This window comes from Felis catus, chromosome B2 (assembly GCF_018350175.1).
Source record: "Felis catus isolate Fca126 chromosome B2, F.catus_Fca126_mat1.0, whole genome shotgun sequence".
NCBI classification, from domain to species: Eukaryota; Metazoa; Chordata; class Mammalia; order Carnivora; family Felidae; genus Felis; species Felis catus.
The window spans coordinates 107,448,487-107,472,611 of NC_058372.1; the positions used below are offsets into that span (position 1 = coordinate 107,448,487).

Genomic DNA, 24,125 nt, shown 5'->3' on the forward strand with positions numbered 1-24,125 from the left:
TAAAATTATCTGTGGTGCTTCTAATATCTGGATGTCCTTCCCTGTGTGACTTATGATACTTGCCCAGATCAATCTTTCCCCATCGTTGTCACTGTCACCTGCTGTATTAGTGTGCTATTGCTGCATAACAAGTTTTCACTAATTTAGTGCTTAAAATAAGCACCCATATATTAGCTCACAATTCTGTAGGTTGTAGTCCAGATAAACTTGATTGGGTTTTCTGCTCAGGGTCTCACAAAGCCAAAAACAAAGTGTTGGCTTAGCTGGGCTCTTCTTTAGAAGCTCTGGGAAAAGACATTCTTCCAGATTCATTCTTATTGTTAGCAGAATTCAGTTCTTTGTGGTTGTGGGGCTGAGGCTCTGTTTCTGTGCTGGCTTTTGGAAGGGGGTTGATCTCACCTTTGAGAGGCTTTTTCTGTGGCTCCCTCCTTCTTCAAGCCAGCAATGGAGAGCTTCTCATATACAGAGTCCCCTTTACGCTGCAATTATCTGACTTTTCCTTCTGAAACTGGCTGGAGAAAAGTATGTTTTTAAAGGGCTCATATGATTAGGTTTGATTTCTCTGAATAATCCCCTTATTTTAAGGTCACCTGATTAGTATACTTAAATACATCTGCAAATCTTTTATGCTGTGTAATGCAGCACAATCAGGGGAGTAACACCAGGGAGTAGAGATCATGAAGCTATTTTAGAATGGGGGCTCAGCATTTGTGCAGAGACCCTTGTTACACATTTACCCCTAAGTTCCTTGGCTCTATACAAATGGTATTCAACTCCAGGCCTTATTATCATTCACAAATACTGTACATCTGAAATCTGAAACCTGTTCTTCACTCTTAGATAGTAATGTTCTTCTAATTTTTAAAAATATATCCCATATTGATTTTACCAGGAGATATAGTGGAAAAGAAAGGGGAGGATGCTAGCAATGGTTAGGGCCAGGGATGGGGGGACTGACTTTGTAAGAGGGCTCAAGGGGTTTAGGTCAGCAGAGAAGTAGTAGGTCATTCACAGTGATCAAGGAGGCAGGACGTGATGGTGATATTGAAGAACTCTTACTGAGTGGTTGGGGCTGGAGTTTTTAGCTTTTGTGATACTGAAATCAGTGAGGTGGTCATGTTTTGGCAGCTAAGGTCAATATGGATTTAGGCTGGATCCCAAGCCAGCACGTTATAGCACACCAAGTCAGTCCCATGTTGGGTGAGAGAGGGCTGTGAGGGATTCGGTATGCTGTTGGCACTACAGGCAATCATTTGGCATCAGGCAGAACTCTAATCCCAGTTGGAAATCTGCTGAGGAGCCAGGAATTGGAGCATAAAACTGGACAGTTGTGGAGGGAGTTGGGGGGAAGGCCATGGCTGAGGCCAATATGGAAGCTAGGCTTTAGATAGCAAGATTATTTTATATGCCACATGCTAGAGAGATGATGCTTCTAATAGTCTTGTATGGTTGTAGGCTGGATTGAGACTGCATCAGGCTAGGCTAAACTTCCATTTCCTGCAAGGGAACGGATGGGTCTAGGAAAGCAGGACCAACATCTTCGGGCTTTCTTGGTCTCACTGAACTTCTCCCTCTGAAGTCACCTGCCCAGGCTTTTCCTCACATGGGAACTGGAGAAGAGTCTCCTCTTCTGGTTGATCCCATAGGGACTCAGTAGGGTGTGAGATCCTGAGGCACTCTATCCTATGGTCTCACAAGTTAGGAGGTCAGTGGGAGGGTGACATGTCAGGTACTGGATGGACAGTGCTAAAGTGAAACACAGAAAGTGAATCCAAACCCAGGTACCTCTCAGGAGGGGCCAGCAGAGCAGCAATAGCAGGAGCACAAGGTAGAGGTAAGGGGCTTAAGGACCAGGAAAGTTAGGGCAGCAGGGGAATGGGAGGCAGACTGGATGAAATGCAGACCTGCAGCCGAATTCTTTTCCCTTACATTCCCTCCCCTCTCCCTCCTCCAATCCCTTCCCCTCCCCTCCCATCCCTTCCTGTCCCTTCCATCCTTCCCTCCATCATTCCTTCTTTTTAATATTCTCTGCACATTTTAGCGTGAGCCAGCCAGAATGGGAGAATACATCTTTCCATTTTACTCTAGTCTAAAGCACTCTGCATATATGTAACTTTCACATCACTGTATTCTCTAGTGCTCAGAACAGTTTTTTGGGGGGTACTGAACAATAACATTAATTTAAATAAAAAGGAAACATAATAAAAGAGGGAAAAAGATCTTGTTCACAACTAGGGCAGAAACACTGGCTTAGCCTTGTGTGACTAGAATTTTACCAATATCTTATTGACAAATGATTGGCAGTTGGGTGTTTATGTATATTTTGCTTTGTGAAATTATAGTTCAGTTAACCATTGTCAAAATGTATGGTTTGTTTATTCTGTTTCAAGGCTGAAATTTGTTTCAGCCCGTCCTGTTCTTGTTCTTACATAGCTTCAGAGACTCCTCAGTACTGTTACAGAGTAGCACTTGAAAAGCAGGTGCTGCATTGATTGTTTCAGTGGCTCTGCTAATGTCCAGATCAGAACATCCTCTTCCTTTAGAGATGGGATTCTGGAGGTGCCCATGAGGAGCCGCAGGAGTGCTCTACACCCTTCAGAATGCAGGGAATGAAGTACGGTTACATCACAATAATATCTGTAATGCCATGTCCTATGGCACACACAACGTTCCAGTGAGGGTATTAGAAAGTTTTCAGAGCTGCCTAGGTTAGGCTGGTTGATTAAAATTCATCGAGGGCTTTACTGTTTTCTCTGTGTAAGAATATTGGAAAATACAGAGACTCACAGGTGACTCTGGACCTACAGCATCAGTGCCCATCTCTGCCGGAAATTTGCTTCAAGATCACTTCCTGTCTGTCACTGGGCCAGAGCAGGTGGGTGGGTGTGAGAGCACAGCCCTCACTCCTGCCTGGCATTCGGCAGCACTGTCAGAAACATTTGTGTATCATCAATCCCCTAATCATTTCTGAGACACTGAGGCATTTCTGTAAAAAGCCTGATTTACATGGTATGACTACAGATTTAAAAGATGGATTTTGTTCTGGCTTGTTGAAATCATTTTTTAGAGACAATGTTTGAAACAAAATTTATCAAATGGTCTGTGGTCTACTTACTCCCAGATATTAATCTCTGCCTGCAGTGCTGGGAGTCTCTTTTCCTCCCGAAAAAATTCCATTCTTGTGAATTTGGTCCATTCATGTGGAGTCAACCTTATAGGACTATTATTGACTTCTTTTTTAGAGGGAATAGAATAAAAAAAAAAGGCATTGACAACCAATTGTGTGGACTGGTTCATAGAAAGACAAATGATTTTTTTTTTATTCTTTAAAAACATACAAAGCTCTGCTAAAATAGAACTTCATATTACAGGTTGCAGTTATTAACTTAGGAGGTAATGGAGTTTCTACTTTCTTATGATAAAAGCTTCCCATGTTAACACCACCTACTGAATAATGTCTTGGCACGATGTGCAGAATTTTCTTTGTTATATAGTTAGTGAATGGCAACTTTTCCCTCATGAGTTCCAATTTTAGGCAAAGATAACTCCATGAATTCTAAGAACGAGAGCTTGTGTTCTCCTTAGAAATAGTGAGCAAGGCAGTAAAACATACTATTTTTGGATTGCTTGTTAATCTTGTTTTATTATATACCACACATATATTATTCAGAAAACTTCCCTAAAACGTGGACATGAATAAACATTATAATTTTTTACTATCAACCTTAATATTTCCAGAAAAATGTATAGTTAAAAAAAGAGGTTTGGCAGGAAGCTCCTTTGCCTTTATTCTTAATCTTCTTGGCTCTTTACCCAGTTTCTACAAACCTATAATGCTATCTCCATCTGAACCTTGTAGAAGCAGGAAGATGGAAGAAATGTATGGGACTGAGGAGTCTCACACTTTTGGAGATTTCCAAAGCTTCCGTACTGGGGGAGGGAAGCGTGTGCTGAGGTATAGGGATGTGTCTCTAACATAGGAATTGATTTGAATTATAGATGTGGGACAGAGGGGACTCCTCAAAACCTTTCTTCTAGCAATCTTAGTTATTATGGAGGATGGGTTCTCCTTCCACCTCGTGATACAAATTCTTCCCATCGTCCCTGGAATTGTGGTCTATCTGCATTACTATTAAGGGGATGTTTATTGACTAGTAGGGCAAATTCTTTTCTTTTCCTTTTTTAATGTTTACTTATTTTTGAGAGAGAGAGAGGGGCACAGAAAGAGAAGGGGACAGATGATCCCAAACAGGTCCAAGCTGACAGCAGAGAGTCCATTGTAGTAGGGCTTGAACTCGTAAGATCATGACCTGAGCCGAAGTAGGATACTTAACTGACTGACCCACCCGGGCAGACTGGTAAGACAAATTATTTTCAACCAAAGTGATCCAGATCCCCATTTTGATTTGTAACTAGAAGGAGGATGGAGGGGCTCTTAGATTTCTATAAGAATTTGAGCATTTTAAGTAGTGAAAGGAGTGTTTTTTAGTTTTTAAAATGTTCACATTTACATTGCAAATTAGTATAGACTTAGGGAAATATTGATGTGCTAACTTAGAAAAGCATAAAGTGTAGTTCTCAATGCCTTTTGTGGAGAACATTAGATCCCGGAGGTCCAGAAACTGTAGAATAATAAACTCCTATTTTCCCTTTTAAAATATGGGATGCATACTTCACTCTGCTTGTTATATAGAGTAAATGGAAGGAGAAAACACTGAGAATACTATGAAGTCTTATGTTTCTGATTTAGGCTACTGTTTAGAATGCTGATTGTCATTCACATTTTATGTGTATGAAACAATATGAGTTTTATAAAATTACTAAGTTTATGGGAGGATTAAGCAGGTTTTACTTTTATAGTCATAACGTGTTCAAATGCATTTGCATCAAATGGGAGATATAATTTCTCTTTGTAATTGAAATTTAAATCCCAGCATAAATACGGTGCTTAGAAAACTATTTTATAGGCCTTTCTTTTATAAGGATCCTGCATGGAAAGAAGGTTACACAGCTGGAGATTGTTTAGAGACAATTAAACTTATTGGCTTTTCAGCTGGTGATAAAAGCAGGGCTCTGAGACTCTCTGCATCTTGAAATTGTTACCCAGGTGAATTTCCTTTACAACACTAAGCTCTTTAGTATTCTTAAAAAATTATTTAGTACCAGAGACTTAAGGGGATGATCTATTGGAGTTTAAGCCCATGATGAACGCCAAGCATACATTTGTCTTTAACATGATTCATGCGGGGTGAACCTGAGACCCCAGCGATCTTTTCAAGACTATTACTCACTTCTTTTCCTGAGGAAATTGAGGTGTGTGGTTAGTTTGAGCACTCGCTGCCTTCTGTGTCTAGTGCCTCTGAAGCAGTATCCTACTCCCTTCAGATTTTAACATCTATCTCCTGTTCTCTCCTCCAGACTCGGGAAGAGGCTGCCTGGTCCAGCAACCCTGATAAGTAAGTGATTTAAAAATACTACTGATAGGGACAAGGATTTTATGGATGAGTCTTATTAATGAGGGACTTTCAGAATCCATTGGTAAACTATACACACACACACACACACACACACACACATACACACACACACATACATATATATATGTATGTCTTTTTTTATCTTAGCAATATTTCTTTCTGGTGGCTCACATATCAGATCACGTAGGGGATGCTTACTTTATGTCAGTTGTTTAACAAAAACCCTAGAGGATATAAACTTTTATAGTTAAACACTTTAAGTTGACAGCTGGCTTGATCCACCTTTTAATCAAACCCCAAGTGGCCACGACACTCAGATGTGAATAATCTGAAGCCATCAATGTTTTGAGTTTCTTTATTGAAGTAACCGGTCAGAAATTTGACTTGTCTTACTCTCATAAGTGTGACTCTTGGTATCATACAGGTAAGGATGAACCTGTTTCGGAAGTTTGATTTCCGAACTGAGATTTTTACCCTTATTTGACTGAAATCTCTCCACATCTAAATGTGACAGAATTTATTTCTTGATACATAGCAAAGGCAGATTGAATATTAAATTAATTTAATTTGTTCTATTACACTAGTACTATGTGTCTATTAACTTCGGTGGGAACATTGAACTTGTCTTTGGTTTGCTATTTCACGTAGGGACATGAGATGGTGTCACAGTGCTTCCATCTCTGTACTTTGCTTCTGCTTGACACGGTTTTATTTTCTTTGACAGACATTCAGTGGTAAAAAGTAGTGTAATTATTAATTTCCCACTTGACATTGTGAACATTTCAATGCTAAGTTAGCAGGTAAAAATGTCATTTCTATTATATGTACCCACAGAACTTCAAAGGGCTCCTAGCAATCGGTTCTTGAGCTGGAAAGAAGGCTGTGACATGCCGATACCAACTAAAATTAACTTTGTTAACAGTACTTGACCTTTCTATAAAATACTCAATTTTGTCAGATACTTTCCTCATGATGATAGTGTGAAAAAAATTAACATTCATCATCTTATATGGCTTGTGTTAGATGGAAAGAGATTGTTTTAGCAACCGACCTGCGTTAGTCTCTCACATATTGAGCAAATGCTACTCCCTGGGGCTATAATAACTGCCAAGCTGTAGTAGGTATGGGGAAATACCAACCTCTTTACTGAACTGATATATGGTGAGAGACAACTGCTTCTTACAAAGGCACTACTGATTAATTGGCCTCAGAGAGTTATGTCTCGGACCTATTAACTTGAGTGTTACCGCAGGGCTGAAGAGCACTGGGCACAAAGGTAAGGAGCAGGAACACGGCTTTCAGGTCGTGGTGAATCTTGCAGCTCAGCCCAGTAGAAATATAAAACTTGCTGCATTAAAAACCTCCTTGTGGCCACAAAAACAAAAACAAAAAAACAAAAACACCCCACAAAAACTAGAAATAGGGAATTGATTTTTATAATCTACTTTATTTGACTCAGTATATCCAAAATATGGCTGTTGAGCCACATTTCCAGGGCCCAATTGGTACATGTGGCTATTGGCAACCATATTGGCCAGAATAGCTCTTAAGGGCCCTGGATCTTCAAGCTATTTGAGTTCCTGTTTATATAAAGCCTGCTTTCTAACCCAAATGTTGTGTCTGTGTAGGAAATACTGAAATATCAGGTACTTTAAAATCATATTTGACCTTTGATGGGCAGTTTTAACTCTTTATTTTGTAACACTTGTGATCCAAATGGAAAAGAAACTGATTTATCTGAATCAGATTTGTGTGGTGGAAAGAGTCCTGGGGCAGGTGTGTGGACAGCTCTGGTTTGTGAAGGTCACTTGCTAGTGACAGGGACAATTCAGGCTATCCTCACTGAAATTTAATTTTGTTTTCCAGAATATAGGAATAGTAGACTCTACCATGTTCCCACGTGTAAATAGGCATGTGACAGCCTATTTACTTTAAAAAAAAATAACTGTAAACAGCTGAGGAATAAAAGGCACATCTGGGGCACTAAAATTGGTTGAGACCAAAAGTAATTCTTTGGGAGCCATGCCTGATTCCAAACAATTCTCTAGTGTGAGGCTACTTTCTGCCTCTATTCCGTCACTGTTACTCCTTTCAACTTTTAGATCGATTAATGCTCTTTCCCCCTTCAAAATTCTTAGTTTATTTTGAAAAATGTACTGCCTACTCGGGGCACACATGTTGGGCAGGGTTCTTTTGTATCTCTCATCTCATTTAATCCTCAAGACAGCTTTACAGGTTTTGCTTCATTTCATGGACAAAGGTGATTTGCAGAGTGATTAAGTAACTTGCCAACACCCCACAGATAGTAAGCTGTCATTCGGATCAAGCCGTCCGAATCCAGAGTTCACGTACTTGTGCACTAGACAGCTCTGCTGCCAGTCTGAATTGCTGATGGGACATGCTCCTGAACATATTGTATACATTTTTTTATATTCTGTGTATTATGATCTTTTGACCGAAAACGATCTTTCTGGCTGGGCATAGACCGCCCCTCCTGAGGCTGGCCAGTTCTTAGAGATAGCACAAGACTCCACTGGAGCTTACCATCGCCATGTAATGAACCAGTGCAGAGAGATACCTGTTATGTCTGGCTCTGGATCGTACACCTCAGGAGGCAATACTCTTATATCTTAGTCATCCTGGAGCCGGGTCCTAGGCAACTGGACGCCACCCCTGTAACTCAAATCTCACTGAAATCACTCGAACCAGCAGGACCTAAGCTGTTTACCCTGCCCAGCCTTGCCTTTCTTACAGAGACACTAATAAAGGCTGTGGCCTAAATAGTCCTGTGGCTCTTGTCTTCTGCCGCTTGACCAAAACCGGGTGCTTCCATGGTGACTCTGTGTGTGGCATGTGGTGACCCCCTCTTTAGGGTCTGTGAGTATGATAAACTTTGTTTTCGTGTGCCTTTCCTGTGTCCCCTCTTGCAGCTGTACTTGACTGACCATCAACTAAAAGAACACAGAGCACTGAACCATAGCCGTCTGGGCATGACAGTACTAACTGATGATGAGCTTTTGGGTAAATTGTTTTTTTACTGCTCTAGAGTAATGTTCCACCTTGTAGGGTAACTCTAGGGGGGGCAGTGGGTAACCAAGAGTGATCAAAAATATCATAAAAATGACCAGAGATTTCTATAAGTTTAGTGAAGACAACCCCAGGGGGAAGAATACTTGTGACATTTGAGTGGAGAGGACTTTTCTAAGCTTTTCTTAGGGGCTGCTGAAGTTAACAGTAGTCTAAGTTCAGTTTTCAGAGCTATGGAGAAATGAGTAGGTTCTTGAAATGTCCATGGGAAAAAAATCTAATTTGGAAAAAGAATGTGGGTGTGGATGATAGATATGAATTTAAGATAGGAAGGAGGAGGAAAAGTACAAAGTTTTGTGTTCTTTTTTTGTCTAAATGGTATCTGTAAAATGAGGGAAATCAATAAATTAACAAGAATCCATTGAATATATACTCTTTTTAGGGCACAATTGGGTATACAAATATGCCAGAGATGTCACAGCTTATTGGGGAGCTAACATGCACTATATGAACAATCAGGTAGTGTAAAGAGGAAAAGGAGAGGTGGTATAAGACTGCTGGCTGAATGGGGGTCAGGATGAAGTGAGAGCACTTAGCTGGGAGTGACATAGCAGGACCTCCAGCAAGAGCTGGGGCAGGTAAGGGCCAGAGAGATGGTATAAGGTTTGGACAGTCATCAAGAAAAAGAGAAAGTAGTACAGATATTTAAGAAGGTATGCGATTGGTTTTCTTGTGTAATGATTAGAGCGTGGGAGGAAGGTGGGAGGAGAGATAACTGATCTGTGTGTTCATTTAAATTTTAAAACTAAGGTGACTCTCAGAGGCCTCCCAAATGCAGAAGAGGGACACCACTGGCCAGACAACAGGACTCACTGAGATGAAACTTTGATTTATTCTAATTCAATAATTTCTCCATAAGAAGGTGTACATTTTAGTTCCATTCAAGTGTAACCTAACTATAAGGAGGATGGAGCTGGATGACCAAGAAGGTCAAGATACATCTCAATTTTTAAAAATGCACCCTCGGGGCAATGGGGTGGCTCAGTGGGTTAAGCATCCTTCTCTTGATTTCAGCTCAGGTCACGATCTTCTGGTTCAGTTTGTGAGATCAAGCGCCGCACAGGGCTCAGTGCTGACAGTGCTGATAGGATGGATTCTCTGTGTCTCTGTCTCTGTCTCTCTGTCCCTACCCCTACCCCACTCACACTTGCACTCTCTCTCAAAGTTAGCAAATAAACATTAAAAAAAAAAAAAAGAAACAAAAGTCCACCCTCTGTATGGATGTGAAGGGAATGCAGAGGCCTTCTGGGGTCCTGCTGGGGCACAATGAAGTCACCTGCCTCACTACTCCCCAAGCCTGCATGGCTGCAGTGACTTACTGAAAGGATGTGATTGATTTCCATCGCTGTCTTGGCCAGGCACACTTTCAGTCATGGTTTTCTGGTTTCTTCCCCGTTGATATGTTAGTGTTAGTGCATATACTTGTCACGGATTGAAGGCTCAGGAAAATATAAGAAATGGTTGAGGTTGCGGATGCCAGATAGGCAAACTTTATTTCACAAGCCCAAGGGGATAATTTGCTTTTCATCTCCTCCCTCTTTCTCAAAATAGAGAACCACCAACACATGGTATATAAAGGAAAACAGAGCAAACAGAAAGGGGAAACTTTGCAATTTATTAACTCAAGCATGAAAGAACAGAAAATAAGCAGGGCTCAACTTACTTGGAAAAATGAGTCTGAACCTATTGCATTAAAACATGGTGTTGTGCTAATCTAATGAGTTTTCCGGCAAATGAGGCATGAAACATTGCCAAAATATAAAGTCAGTAAAATATCCAAATTACTATTTAATGCCATTATATGTTTTATCTTACTGGGAGTTGGTAAAGAATAGATTATTCCTAAATCTGCATTAGTAGCAAAGTAAGTGAAATTATTCTACAAAAATTTATGATTCTGATAACTTGTTATGTTAATAATGGCAGATTATTAGTTATAAAGTAACTGAAATTCCAACACAAGATACACATATCCTTACTTTGTAAGAAAATATTAACAAGACATAATACATTTTTACCTTGGTCATTTAAGTCCTGAGGAATTCAAGATAATACTGAAGGAGATGAAACATGATAGTATGTATGCAATTTTGAGCTAGCACAAAATAACCAAAGATTGCATATAATTTTTTTAAGAAAAGAGAATTATTCATCAGACACATTCATAAGGTATATTTAGAAAAAAATAAAGAAAACATCTTTAAAGTTTATTCCGGAATTATTCTATTACATTCTGGATATGATTGAATACAGTGTTTTGTTTTGTTGTTTTTTTTGAATATAGCCGAGTGCGATTAATGAAAAGCTTTGGGTTATGTTTTCAGTAGTGAAAAATGGAAATGATTTATTCTGGAAACCCTGATTTTATTATAGTACTGTCAAGTTATTAAAATATTGCCAAATTATGTACAGTTTAGTAAGGGATGGCAGCTCATGAATTTTTTAACACCTTATTTATACGGTTGTTTGAATCTATTTATGTACCATTTGTAATTATTTCTAATCATTAGTACTACTGGCTGTTATGTGCCAAATCCTTTTTCAGGGGAAAATTAATCTTTCATCCTCCACATCATCAAAAACTTGTCATTTAAAGGCATCTTAAGTGCCTTCCAGTGGATTTAATATTGTATTTATTCTGCCTAGGTGAGGCAGGACTAACTTTACAATTTTTATCTCTACTAGCTATTGTCCAGTGTGTATTGACAGTTCATTTGGTTTCGAATGGTTCTAAATGATTCTCCACACTTGGGTAGATGTGCTTATCTGTGAATGAGCAGGTTTCTTGTGTGCACTTGTTTCTGTCACCTTGTGCTGAGTTAAATGCCCTTGGTGCTCTGGAATCATATTACAGTGGGAGGGCATCAGAAAAAGGAGCTGGCCCAGCACAAAGCAGAGCATTTCTCCTTTGTCTGATTCCACTTGGACTGTGTTTCTGGATCTGACAGGAATGAGAAGTTGCTCTTTTGGTCTTCAGTCCATCACATGGCTGGGGGTCCAGCCAGAAATCCATCAGCATCCACGGTTCTCCCTCACGCCCTCCTCTGCCAGGCCAGTCAGCACTTATCTGACCTTTTCTATTCATGCCCTTAACTGCCTGATCTTTACTCCCAGATTTGGTCCCCCCGTTCCCCCTGACCTGCCCTGCGTGGCTTTATACCCTGTTTTCTCTCTTGTCAGAGGGAACTAGTGGATGCTTCCCTACATGACTTATGACTTGTATCGTTTCCTACTTCTTTTCTGGGGGTGAAGCTAACACTACTGCAACTCATGCACTCCATCTGCCCATTTGGGCTTTAAAGGGTCTGGTAAAAATTGGAGATAAAATTTCTGATTGATCTCTTAGGGTAAGTTACAGTACCATTAGCATACAAACAAAAATGTACTTGACTAGAAAAGAATTTGCCTGAACCTCTTTAAAATCTGCCTATGATTTTGTGGTACTAAACCACATAATTTAATTTGGCATTGAGTCTTTGTGACAAGATTGCAGGTGAAAATCCTTAAAATCTTTGGTGCCTGTTTGTGCAAACTGGTCTTGAGGGCAAACTGCTTTGGGGTTTAAGTATGAGAAGAATAAAACAAATCTTCCTCTGTGAAAATAAGTTTGTTTAACTGTTATACAAAATTAAGCAGATCTATTTACCGATAGTATTCTTGTGTATTAATATGCATTGTGAATCTGCAAGAGGGAGATTTCATTAGGCAGTGTTTCCTGAGCCTGTGTGAACATGCATATCCCTTCTTGGAACACAGTCTATGGAAGACTGCTCTATCAAATGGCCTGTGGATAGCTCATAATTCTGTCTACCAGGCAGCTAAATTTAAACCCCACCCTCCCATACTGTTGAATAGCCAAATTATAAATGCCAGATCAAATATCCATGAGAGTATAATCAATACCAAATACATTACTATACTTATCAAAGTTTCTCTACTGTAATTCAGGATTTTCTGTTCTGCTCATATAAAGGCCTTTCCCCAATTAATGGTGCCATAAATTATTAGAGAAGAGGGTACTCTGTCTAGATTATTATAATGTGGCATATTTTACCAATATTTTGGAGAGAGGCAGATATTGGGTGCCCTTATTAGACATTTTGTCAGTTATGCAACTGCTCTTTGCCTTTGCAAATGTTCCCCCAGTCTTTGATGTTATAATTCAGGGTTCCAGGCAGTGACTCAATGTGAAAATCTGGGGAAAGAAACATAGGGAAGTTACTGGCTCCAAATTGAGCAAAACAGACAAGGGCAGGAGTATAAGTGGAACCAGGCCTTGAACAGAGCAGGACTCTCTCCACCTACCTCTAGTCAGCACTTCTGTGTGCTTGTTGGCTGTGTTCTTTTTCTGCAACTCCATTTCGTTCACATGGCCTTGAAGGTGGCTGCGAATAGCTGTTGCCTGACGTTTTCCTTGCTTCACCATCAGAGAGCCAAAGACTATTCTTTTCCTTCTAATTTGGAAAATCATGAAGGAGGCTGATGACCCACCATCTTGTATCATTTGCCATCTGGACAATCACTATGGCCCTGAACAGGACCATTTGAGAAAGTGGCAGTTCATTGTTAGAGCATTCCAACCATGAGTCAGGGAGAAGGGCCAGGCTCTATAAGAGGGAGGGTGTAGTGCTCATCAGAAGCGAGGGAATAATAAATGTCCCGTCCCCTTCAGATGCCCACTCCCCTTCTTTAGTGGCTAAATCTTTCTCCTTCCCCAGCCTCACCTCAGGGGCTTTAGAAGTTTTCCCCACTTTCCCCACCCCCAGGCCAAACATTCTGAGAGCTGGGAGGGGACAGTGGATGAAGGTGAAGGGACAAAAGTGGATGAGCAGAGCAAACTCTTTATGTCACTCACAAACTTCAGGTCAGTTATGTTTCAGGGAGCCTTCTCTGTGGTATTGGTGTATGCAAAACAGGAACATTTGTCCTTTAACTTCACTGCTTGCAAGGGAATCAGTTTATCAGGGGTGATTTGTGTCTGTCTGGGATGATTTCTTACAGCTCTTCCAGACCAGTGATTCTGGTAATTGTCCTTGTTCCTGAAGTCCCAGCACTTGTGACATTTAAGCTCAGTTCCAAATTAGTCCCTTACTCCCCTTTTGGAGGAATGAAGAGGAGAAGAGGGAGGAGAGATGATGCTTCTGTGGCTTTTCTTCTGTCTGAACAGTGCCAATGTGGATCTCCCATAATTTCATTGAAATTTCAAGCATCATGATTCTGCCACCACTAAAACCTTACTAGCCTTGCTGTCTATGGAGTGGACTAGACTTGTATAATTGATTAAATAATTAAAGAAATAATAAGATTAAAAAGAGTTGTGAATTTCATTTGATAAGGTTTCACTTGATAAAATAATGCACACACAAGATGTATTTTACATTTTATTTCTAATGCCTACAACATGATGATATAAGTGAATATTTAAAAAAAAAATTCAGAGGTTAGAGCTATGTGAAATTTAGGAATCACCTGAATCTACCGTCTTTTTTAAAGATATGAAAACAGATGCCCAGGCTGGCGAGACACAAGAATTAGTTGAATATGTAGGCATCTTAGCTCTCTCCAGGCCAAGGACTTTTCTAGTTAATATTGATGCTTCTTACATCTTAAATCAAGTGGGTTATTAGAAAACTTGAGTTTCACTAATTTATTTAATCAGTTGTACAGAAATGTAGGATAGTAGGTTCCAAACTTATGGTAGTAACTGTAAAAATAGTGTTAAAAATGAGTTAGCTACAGGGTCTTCTCTCTTGAAATTATTTGATTTCAAACAGTTTTAAGTCTCTTTCTTTGTCTGCTCCCCCTTCTCCTCTTCTCCCGCTTTCCCTCTATTGTAATGATTGTTTTAGGTGGTTGGTATGCATCTTGGTACTTGGTTGCCTGAAATTAAATACACTTCCCCAAGAAGTGTACATTTGTATTCAAAATGATTTTTGTTTAATTTAGGAAGAGTGAATAAATTCACATAGCAAGATTTGTCAGTAATGGATGAAAATCACAGAACCTTGACATGGAAGTGTGTCTCATTATTCGTTTTAAATCTGTAATGGATTTTTATTTTATTTTATTTTATTTTATTTTATTTTATTTTTATTTTTATTTTTATTTTTTTTTTAACGTTTATTTTTGAGGAAGAGAGAGAGCATGAACAGGGGAGGGACAGAGAAAGAGGGAGACACAGAATCTGAAACAGGCTCCAGGCTCTGAGCTGTCAGCACAGAGCCCGACGCGGGGCTCAAACCCATGGACCGCGAGATCATGACCTGAGCTGAAGTCGGACGCTTAACCGACAGCCACCCAGGCGCTCCTGTAATGGATTTTTAAAGGAACACAGCTTATATTTGCTTACATTAAAAAGTTATTTATTTAAATTCAAGTTACATAAGATACAGTGAAGTATTGGTTTCAGGAGTGGAACTTAGTGATTCATCACTTACATATAGCACCCAGTGCTCATCCCAACAAGTGCCCTACTTACTGCCCGTCACCCATTCAGCCCATCACCCACCCACCGCCCCTCCAGCAGCCCTCAGTTTGTTCTCTGTATTTAAGCATTTCTTATGGTTTTCCTCCCTCTCTGCTTTTATCTTATTTTTCCTTCTCTTACCCTATGTTCATCTGTTTTGTTTTTCTCAAATTCTACATATGAGTGAAATCATATATTTGTGTTTCTTTGACTTATTTCACTTAGCATAATACACTCTAGTTCCATCCATGTTGTTGCAAATGGCAAGATCATTCTCTTTGATTGCCAAGTAATATTCCATTGACTATATATACCATATCTTCTTTACCCATGTATCCATCAGTGGACATTTGGGCTCTTTCCATACCTTGGCTATTGTTGATAGAGCTTATATAAACATTGAGGTGCATGTGTCCCTTTGAATGAACACTCTTGTATCCTTTGGGTAAATACCTAGCAGAGTCGTAGGGTACTTCTATTTTTAATTTTTGAGGAATCTCCATAATGTTTTCCAGAGTGGCTACACAAATTTGCATTCCCACCAGTAGTGCAAAAGGGTTCCTCTTTCTCTGCATCCTTACCAACATCTGTTGTTGCCTGAGTTGTTAATTTTAGCCATTCTAACAGGTGTGCAGTGGTATCTCAGAGTGGTTTTGATTTGTATCTCCTTGATGATGAGTGACATTGAGCATCTTTTCATGTGTTTGTTAGCCATCTGGATGTCTTCTTTGGAAAAGTGTCTATTCATGTCTTTTGCCCATTTCTTCACTGGATTATTTGTTTCTTTGGGTGTTGAGTTTGATAAGTTCTTTATGGATTTTGAATACTAACCCTTTATCTGATATGTCATTTGCAAATATCTTCTCCCATTACATTGGTTGCCTTTTAGTTTTGCTGATTGTTTCCTTCACTGTGCAGAGGCTCTTTATCTTGATGAGGTCCCAGTAGTTCATTTTTGCTTTTGTTTCCCTTGCCTCTGGAGACCTGTCACATAAGAAATTGCTGCAGCTGTTGTCAAAGAGGTTATTGCCTATTTTCTCCTCTAGGATTTTGATGGCTTCCTGTCTTACATTTAGGTCTTTCATCCATTTTGAGTTTATTTTTGTGTATGGTGTAAGAAAGTGGTACAGGTTCATTCTGCTGCATGTCACTGTCCAGTTTTCCCAAAGCCATTTGCTGAAGACACTGTCTCTTTTCCACTGGATATTCTATCCTGCTTTGTCAAAGATTAGTTGGCCATATGTTTGTGGGTCCAATTCTGGGTTCTATTCCATTGATCTATGTGTCTGTTTTTGTGCCAGTACCGTGCTGTCTTGGTGATTACAGCTTGGTAATACAGCTTGAAGTCTGGGATTGTCATGCCTCCAGCTTTGGTTTTCTTTTTCAGGATTGCTTTGGATATTTGGGGTCTTTTCTGGTTCCATACAAATTTTAGGATTATTTGTTCTAGCTCTGTGAAGAATGCTGGTGTTATTTTGATAGGGATTGCATTGAGTATGTAGATTGCTTTGGGTAGTATCGACATTTTAACAATATTTGTTCTTCCAATCCATGAGCATGGAATGTTTTTCCATCATTTGGTGTCTTTTTCAATTTCTTTCATAAGTAGTTTTCAGTGTACAGATTTTTCACCTCTTTGGTTAGGTTTATTCCTAGGCATTTTATGGTTTTTGGTGCAATTGTGAATGGGATTGATTCTTTGATTTCTCTTTCTGCTGCTTCATTATTGGTGTATAGAAATGAAACTGATTTCTGTACATTGATTTTGTATCCTGCCACTTTGCTGAATTAATGTATCAGTTCTAACAGTTTTTTGGTGGAGTTTTGTGGGTTTTCCACGTAGAGTATCATGTCGTCTGCAAAGAGTGAAAATTCAACTTCCTTTTTGCCTGTCTGGATGCCTTTTATTTCTTTGTGTTGTCTGATTGCTGAGGCTAGGACTTCCAACACTATGTTGAATAACACTGGTGAGAGTGGACATTCTGGTCGTGTGCCTGACCTTAGCGGGAAAGCTTTCAGGTTTTCCCCATTGAGGATGATATTAGTGGTGGGTCTTTCATATATGGCCTTTATGATGTTGAGGTATGATCCTTATATCCCTTCTTTTCTGAGGGTTTTTATCAAGAAAGGATCCTGTATTTTGTCAAATGCTTTTTAGCATCTATTGAGAAGTGTGGTTCTTATCCTTTCTTTTATTAATGTGATGTATCACATTGATTGATTTGTGGATATTGAACCAGCCCTTCATTCCATGAATAAATCCTACTTGATCATGGTGAATGATTCTTTTAATGTATTGTTGGATCTGGTTTTCTAGTACCTTGTTGAGAATTCTTTCATCCATGTTCATTAGGGAAATTGGTCTGTAGTTCTCCTTTTTAGTGGGGTCTTTGGTTTTGGAAGCAAGGTAATGCTGGCCTCATAGAATGAGTTTGGAAGTTTTCCTCCCATTTCTATTTTTTGGAACAGCTTCAAAAGAACAGGTGTTAGTTCTTTAAGTTTAAGAATTCCCCTGGAAAGCCATCTGGCCCTAGACTTTTGTTTTTTAGGAGATATTTGATTACTGATTCAATTTCTATAATGGCTATGGGTCTGTTCAAATTTTTTTATTTCTTCCTGTTTCAGTTTTGGTAGTTTATATGTTTCTAGGAATTTGTCCATTTCTTCCATATTGCCCAAGTTGTTGGCATATAATTGCTCATAATATTCTGTTATTATTGTTTGTATATCTGCAGTGTTGGTTGTGATTTATCCTCTTTAATTCTTGATTTTACTTATTTGGGTCCTTTCCTTTTTCTTTTTGATCAGTCTGGCTAGGGGTTTATCAATTTTGTTAATTCTTTCGAAGAACCAGCTCCTGGTTTCACTGATCTGTTCTACTTTTTTTTTTTTCTTAAATATCATTGTTTTTTGGCTCTAATCTTTTTTAGAGCCTCTTCTGATGGTTTTGGGCTTTATTTTCTGTTCTTTTCCCAGATCTTTTATGTGTAAGGTGTGGTTGTGTATCTGCGATTTTTCTTCCTTCTTTAGGAAGGCATGGATTGCTATATACTTCCCTCTTATGACTGCCTTTGCTTGCATTTCAGAGATTTTGGGTTGTTGTGTTTTCATTTTCATTTACTTCCATCTACTTTTTAATTTTTTCTTTAATATCTTGGTTAACCCACTCATTTTTTAGTAGGATGTTCTTTAATCCCCAAGTATTCATGGTCTTTCCAAATTTTGTCCTGTGATTGATTTTGAGTTTCATAGTGTTGTGGTCTAAAAATATGCGGGGTATGATCTCGATCTTTTTGTACTTGTTGAGGGCTGATTTGTGACCCAGTATGTGATCTATTCTGGAGAATGTTACATGTGCACTTGAGAAGAATGTGTATTCTGCTGCTTTAGGATGAAACGTTCTGAATATATCTGTTAAGTCCATCTGGTCTAGTGTGTCATTCACAGCCACTGTTTCCTTGTTGATTTTCTGTTTAGATTATCTCTCCATTGCTGTAAGTGGGGGTGTTGAAGTCCTCTACTCTTATGGTATTATTATCAATGAGTTTCTTTATGTTTTTGATTAATTGATTTATATACTTGGGTATTTCCACATTGGGGACATAAATATTTACAATTGTTAGGTGGATAGACCCTTTAATTATGACATAATGCCCTTCCTCATCTCTTATTACAGTCTTTATTTTAAAATCTAGTTTGTTTGATATAAGTATGGTTACACTAGCTTTCTTTTGATGACCATTGGCACGGTAGATGTTTTCCATCCCCTTATTTTCAACCTAAGGTGTCTTTAGGTGTAAAATGAGTCTCTTGTAAGCAGCATATAGATGGGTCTTGTCTTATCCATTCTGATACCATGTATGTTTTGATTACAGTATTTATGCCATTGACATGGAGAGTGAGTACTGAAAGATATGAATTTAGAGCCGTTGTGTTGCCTGTTGAGTTGGTGTTTCTGTTGGTGGTCTTTTTCCTTTCCAAACAAAGGACTGACTAGATTTCCAGAGTTTTATCTTAGATGGGGTTATGTTTCAAAACCCCCCACTTCAAAGACCCCTGTGGCTTGGATCTGCCCCGACTCTCTGGGGGAGGATCTCGCTGAGCAATGGCTGGGTGCCAGCTTGCCCCAGAAAATGTTTGTGTGATCCCACAGCAATAGAGGTCAGAGATTATGGCAAATCACAATACACAGCAGGCTCCAGGTTTCACCGCACTCTCATACATTGTCCTAATACCAGCAAATGTGACTGATCTCCAGGATCTGCTGGGATTTTTGCCTGTGGGGAGGTTCTATGGCCTCTATCAAATGCACTCCAAGCAGGGGAACTGCTTCTCCCTATGTGGCACGTGGACCCCTCAAACCCTGTTTTCTGATCCTGGGAATTTGCTCTGCTTCCTCACCAGAGCACCGACGGGCACTGAGTTCCGAAACATCAGACTCTGTGCTGCACTGTTTATAGAATCCTGGTGATTGAAATCCTCTGCTTTGTTCCCGCCAATGGTTTTCAGGAACCGATTTCTTGTTCGGTCCCCTGTGAATGTTTTCACTTTCTCTCTCTTTCTCTCCAGCTAATTCTGGGGGACTGATTTTCTTGCACAAACCCAGTCTGCTGCACTCTCCCCTCTTCCCTTTCTCTGTTCTGTCTCTGAAAAAACAGGTCCCTACCCTCCATGGCTTTTCTCTCCCCCAGTTCATTTCTCCACACCGCATACCTGTCAAGTCCTGTGGCTCAAGTTAAGTAGATTGTTGTGTTAATCTTCAGATCAGTTTCTTAGGTTTTCAAAATAGTTTGGTGCTGATCTGGCTGCGTTTCAGGGATGAGACAAACTCAGGGTCTCCATGTATATCACCAGCTTATTATGGAAGGGTATAACTCAGGGACAGCCAGATGGAGAAGACATAGGACCGGGTGTGGGGAAAGGGCAATATGTAAAAATATGGGGAAGAATAAGAGTACTAAAGAGTCCTATATTAAGGGAACCTAACTCAATATTGGCAAATCAGAAGGTTTCCTATGGTGGTGAAATACATTTTGAATACTGAATGCTGAGTAAGTATTAGGACCAGGTGAGTTTGGGGAAGGAAGAAAGGAGGAGGTGAAAGTTATTCTGGTATCAATTAAGGAACTTTGCATTGTTGGAGAGTGGTGACAGGTGAGGCTAGAGATGTGAACAAGAGTTAACTCATGAATTGATGTGTATAATGCAAGTTTTTCTTTTTCTTCAGGGCAATAATTACTCTTCAAGGTGAGAAGAAATGATCCAATTCACATTTTATTGTGATCACCATATTGCAACTAGGAGAATGGATTGGAAGGGGCAAGACTTAAGGAAAATCATGCATTGGGAGATCTGTAGTAACTTGGGTGACCAATGAAAGTGTTGAGAATTAAGATAATGACCATTGGGATGGGAAGAAACAGATATTTGGGGAGATATTAGGGAGGTGAATCAACAGAAATTGATTAGTACAGGGCTTGGTGTATGAAGGAGAGAATAGGTGAAGCCGCCGGAGCCTGAATGGATGAGTGACATCAGTTGTTGATGTAGGGACCAATGTCACATGGGAAGGGAAAAATACTTTTCAAGTTTGGATATATTCAGTTTGATGTGCCCATAGGGCTTCCAAGAGATATTAAGGAGGGCAGTTTATGTAAACATTAAATCTAGAAGAGAGACCTGGGTTGAAGAGTTCTCATGATTTATGAATCATGAGCTTATTAGAGCCATGTGTTGAAATAATAGGTGAGAATGAGATCATCCAGGGAGTGTTTGGAGTCAAAATAGTGTTTGCCAAATAGAATCTCCTGGGAAAAATCAGCATTCAGGAAGCAAAATGAGCAGAGGAAGCTAACAATGCAACAGCATCTGCAAAGGAAACTAAATGAGAATATCTAAGACAATAGACATTATTCCTTCTTCTAAGGAAGAAGATGTAGAGGTCCAGCTTATCAAAAGCTGAGGACAAATATAATAAAATGAAAACTGAAAAAAATTTCATATATAACAAAGATTGTTGATGATCTTGGTTTAATGAGAACTGGTTCAGAAAATGAGATGGAGTGTACCTACAAGAGATGAAATGAATTGTATAACAGGTGTAAATAGAATTGTGAGTTTATGAAGACCAGAATAGGCCACAATACTTGCCTAACCCTGTGTTTTGGAGCATTAAGATGGTGAAATGGGGCAAATATTACATGTTGTGTTAGCATATTTAATATTCTGAGAAGATCTGAAGTAATAAAACTTGCCTAACTTTGCTTATCGTGGAGTTCCCAACGTATATTGTTTATTTCATGTAATAACAATAATGTGATGGAACTGTGTAGGAAATTCTGTGGTAGCAGACATGAGGCAGTGAATGCAAAAAAAGTGAACAGCATTTTGTTAAGAAATATATAAAATACCATCAGCCTTTTAGCTGTTCTTATTTTGACAAGGGTTAATTTTGACAAACTTTACAAATTAACCAATAAAGTGTTTCCCAATGAAAGATAAAGAACAACACTTAAGAATGGTGTTATTTTTTAACCATAACCAGTATTCTTAACCAATAAAAGATTCAAACAATTTTATGAGTTGTATAAAAGGAAAAAATAAATCAACTGTAATCCTACCACTCATATATAATCATTGTTGACATTTCATATATGTATGCTTAAAAAATAATAATGAAAATCCATCATTCACATTGTTTGGTGATATCAATTCTTCCCATCCCCATCAACAAGGGCCTCGTGTGGCAGGAGACCTTTAGAAACCCCAGAATTGCCTATTGTGGAGCTTCCTGATCATAAGTCATGTGATCATGTTTCCTTATTCTGGAAAGGTTTGATTGGTAAACCAATTCATTTGGTTCTAGAGCTTGGGCTTTCTATTAAAATTTTTTTTTAATCTTTATTTTATTTTTTGAGAGAGAGAGAGACAGAGTGAGAGCAGGGGAGGAACAGAGAGAGAGGGAGACACAGACTCTGAAGCAGGCTCCAGGTTCTGAGCCATCAGCATAGAGCCCGACGCAGGGCTCGAACCCACGAACTGTGAGATCATGACCTGAGCCGAAGTCGGATGCTTAACCAACTGAGCCACCCAGGTGCCCCTTGGGCTATCTATTTTATGAGATAATTTATACATGTTACAACTAGGATGGATTCAAAAGCATAAAATATTCTGCAAAATTCTAATGTCTCTTGTCCTCTGTCCAGGAAAATTATATGTGTATACAATTTTGTAACATTTTGTTTAGGGAATAGCAATGACCTGGTTGTCCACGGGCAGCGACTTTGCTGGTGGTGAAAGTATTCTCCTCTGGTTAAGAATTTGGGTTAAAAATTAAAAAATCTCCAGGGCGCTTGGGTGGCTCAGTCGGTTAAGTGTCCAGCTTCAGCTCAGGTCATGATCTTAGGGTTCATGGGTTCAAGCCCTGCATCCAGCTATGTGCTGACAGCTCAGAGCCTGGAGCCTGCTTCAGATTCTGTGTCTCCCTCTTTCTCTGCCCCTTCCCTATTCTCTGTCTCTGTCTCTCTGTCTCTCTCTCTCTCCTCAAAAATAAATAAACATTAAAAAAAAAATCTCCTCCAAAGAGGAGTGAGAAACATGCATGCAAATATGTGATTTTAGTCATATGTAAATTTAAAAAATAGTTGAGGTTGGCAAAGAAAAGGCTAATACTACTTAAAACACTATGGATATCTTTTTAATTCCCCACATAGAGATCAACAGTATCATTTAAAATTTCTAGGGGGTTCATTTTAGAGAGTGGTTTTTAGCTTGTTTAATCAATTCCTTTAAAGAATTACAGTTGTTCATCATTGTATATAGTACAAGCCCCCAATTCTTTTGCATAATATACACTCAAACATTTACACTCAGATTGCATGCAAACACACACACACACACACACATTAATAATTGTTTCACCTGGTTCTATTTTTTTTTCTCTCCTGGTGTAAGTTTCAGAAGGAGGAATGTTGGGCCAATGGGAATATACACTTAAAATTTAAAATCATACGTAATGTCAAATGGCCTTTCTGAAAGTCTGTCCCACTCTAAGCATCTAATAGCAGTGGGTGTTATTAAGTCTTTTAATATTTGCCAATATAAGTAAAATCAAATTTTCTTCATTTTTATTTTTTTGATTAATAAATTTGAACATCTCTTCACATGTCAGTGGACTAGGCATTTTCATTAAGTTCTTTTGGAATTACTCTTATGTGTTTCTTGGCCATTTTTCTATTGCTGTGTTTGTCTTTTTCTTATTGATTTTTAAAAGCTCTTACATTAAAAATATTACTCCTCTGTCTATTATGTATGGTCCAAATATTTTTACTGTTTTTCCATTTTCTTTTAGCTTTGTTTATGATTATGTTTACTGTGATAGTCAAATCTGTCCATTTTTTCCTTTATTATTTTTGGCCTTGATATTTTGCTTTAAAAATACTTTGACATCCCGTTTATGCGTATAGAACTATTTACCTCAATTTCCTTCTAGTTTTTTGTTTCTTGTGTTTTTGACCATCACATATTGTACAGAACAGACATTGTCAGTGCATCCTTCACCTTGACCCAATGCCCAGCTTCATCAGGTGTAGCAAAGGTGACAGATGGGATAAGGCTTAGGGGCATCAGTTTGACTTAACACATTGTTCAAACAAAAATAAATAAGAGTGTTTTTGCATATTTTGGTTACCATTTTTGTACAGTCTAGTAAAAATACTCATTTTTAAAAGGGTAGGTCAGTTCAGCTGCCAAAATGTATTCATGGTGGATGGAGGCAATAACTTTTTCCTGAGGGAATTTTTATAATTTTTATTATCAAGTTTATGAAGCAATAAGTGTAAATTTTTCCCTCTACATTTGAACCTCTCAAAAGACTTTCAGGGCTCTTGAAGGCCCACAACAGTTTTATTTTGCATTGTTATGCAGAATATCAGAGACACACATTCTGTTTGCCAGAAAACCTCTGCTGGGTACATGGAAAGAATTAGTTCATAAGTATGATGACAATAGTAGACATCTGTTGTTTTGGCTTGCTCACTATTTCTTCCTCTCTCAGTACCAGCACACCAATTTTCTTTTGGAAAATAGCCTCTCCT

The 24,125-nt window shown here is 38.9% G+C and overlaps 1 protein-coding gene across 9 annotated transcripts in view; it reads left to right on the plus strand.

Annotated features, from left to right (window-relative positions):
* Positions 1 to 24,125, plus strand: part of LOC109499872 (high mobility group protein B1-like) — an 807,961-nt gene that overhangs the window by 16,610 nt on the left and 767,226 nt on the right. For 5 of the 9 annotated variants that reach the window (XR_006598226.1, XR_006598225.1, XR_006598224.1 and 2 more), the window contains exon 2: positions 5,419 to 5,456. The gene's annotated coding sequence lies outside the window, so the exon portion shown is untranslated. Of the gene's footprint in view, positions 1 to 5,418; positions 5,457 to 8,407; positions 8,499 to 9,314; positions 9,623 to 13,565; positions 14,584 to 20,257; positions 22,477 to 24,125 lie in introns of those variants that run through there. The other 4 variants (XR_006598234.1, XR_006598233.1, XR_006598237.1 and 1 more) reach the window with 4 other exon arrangements.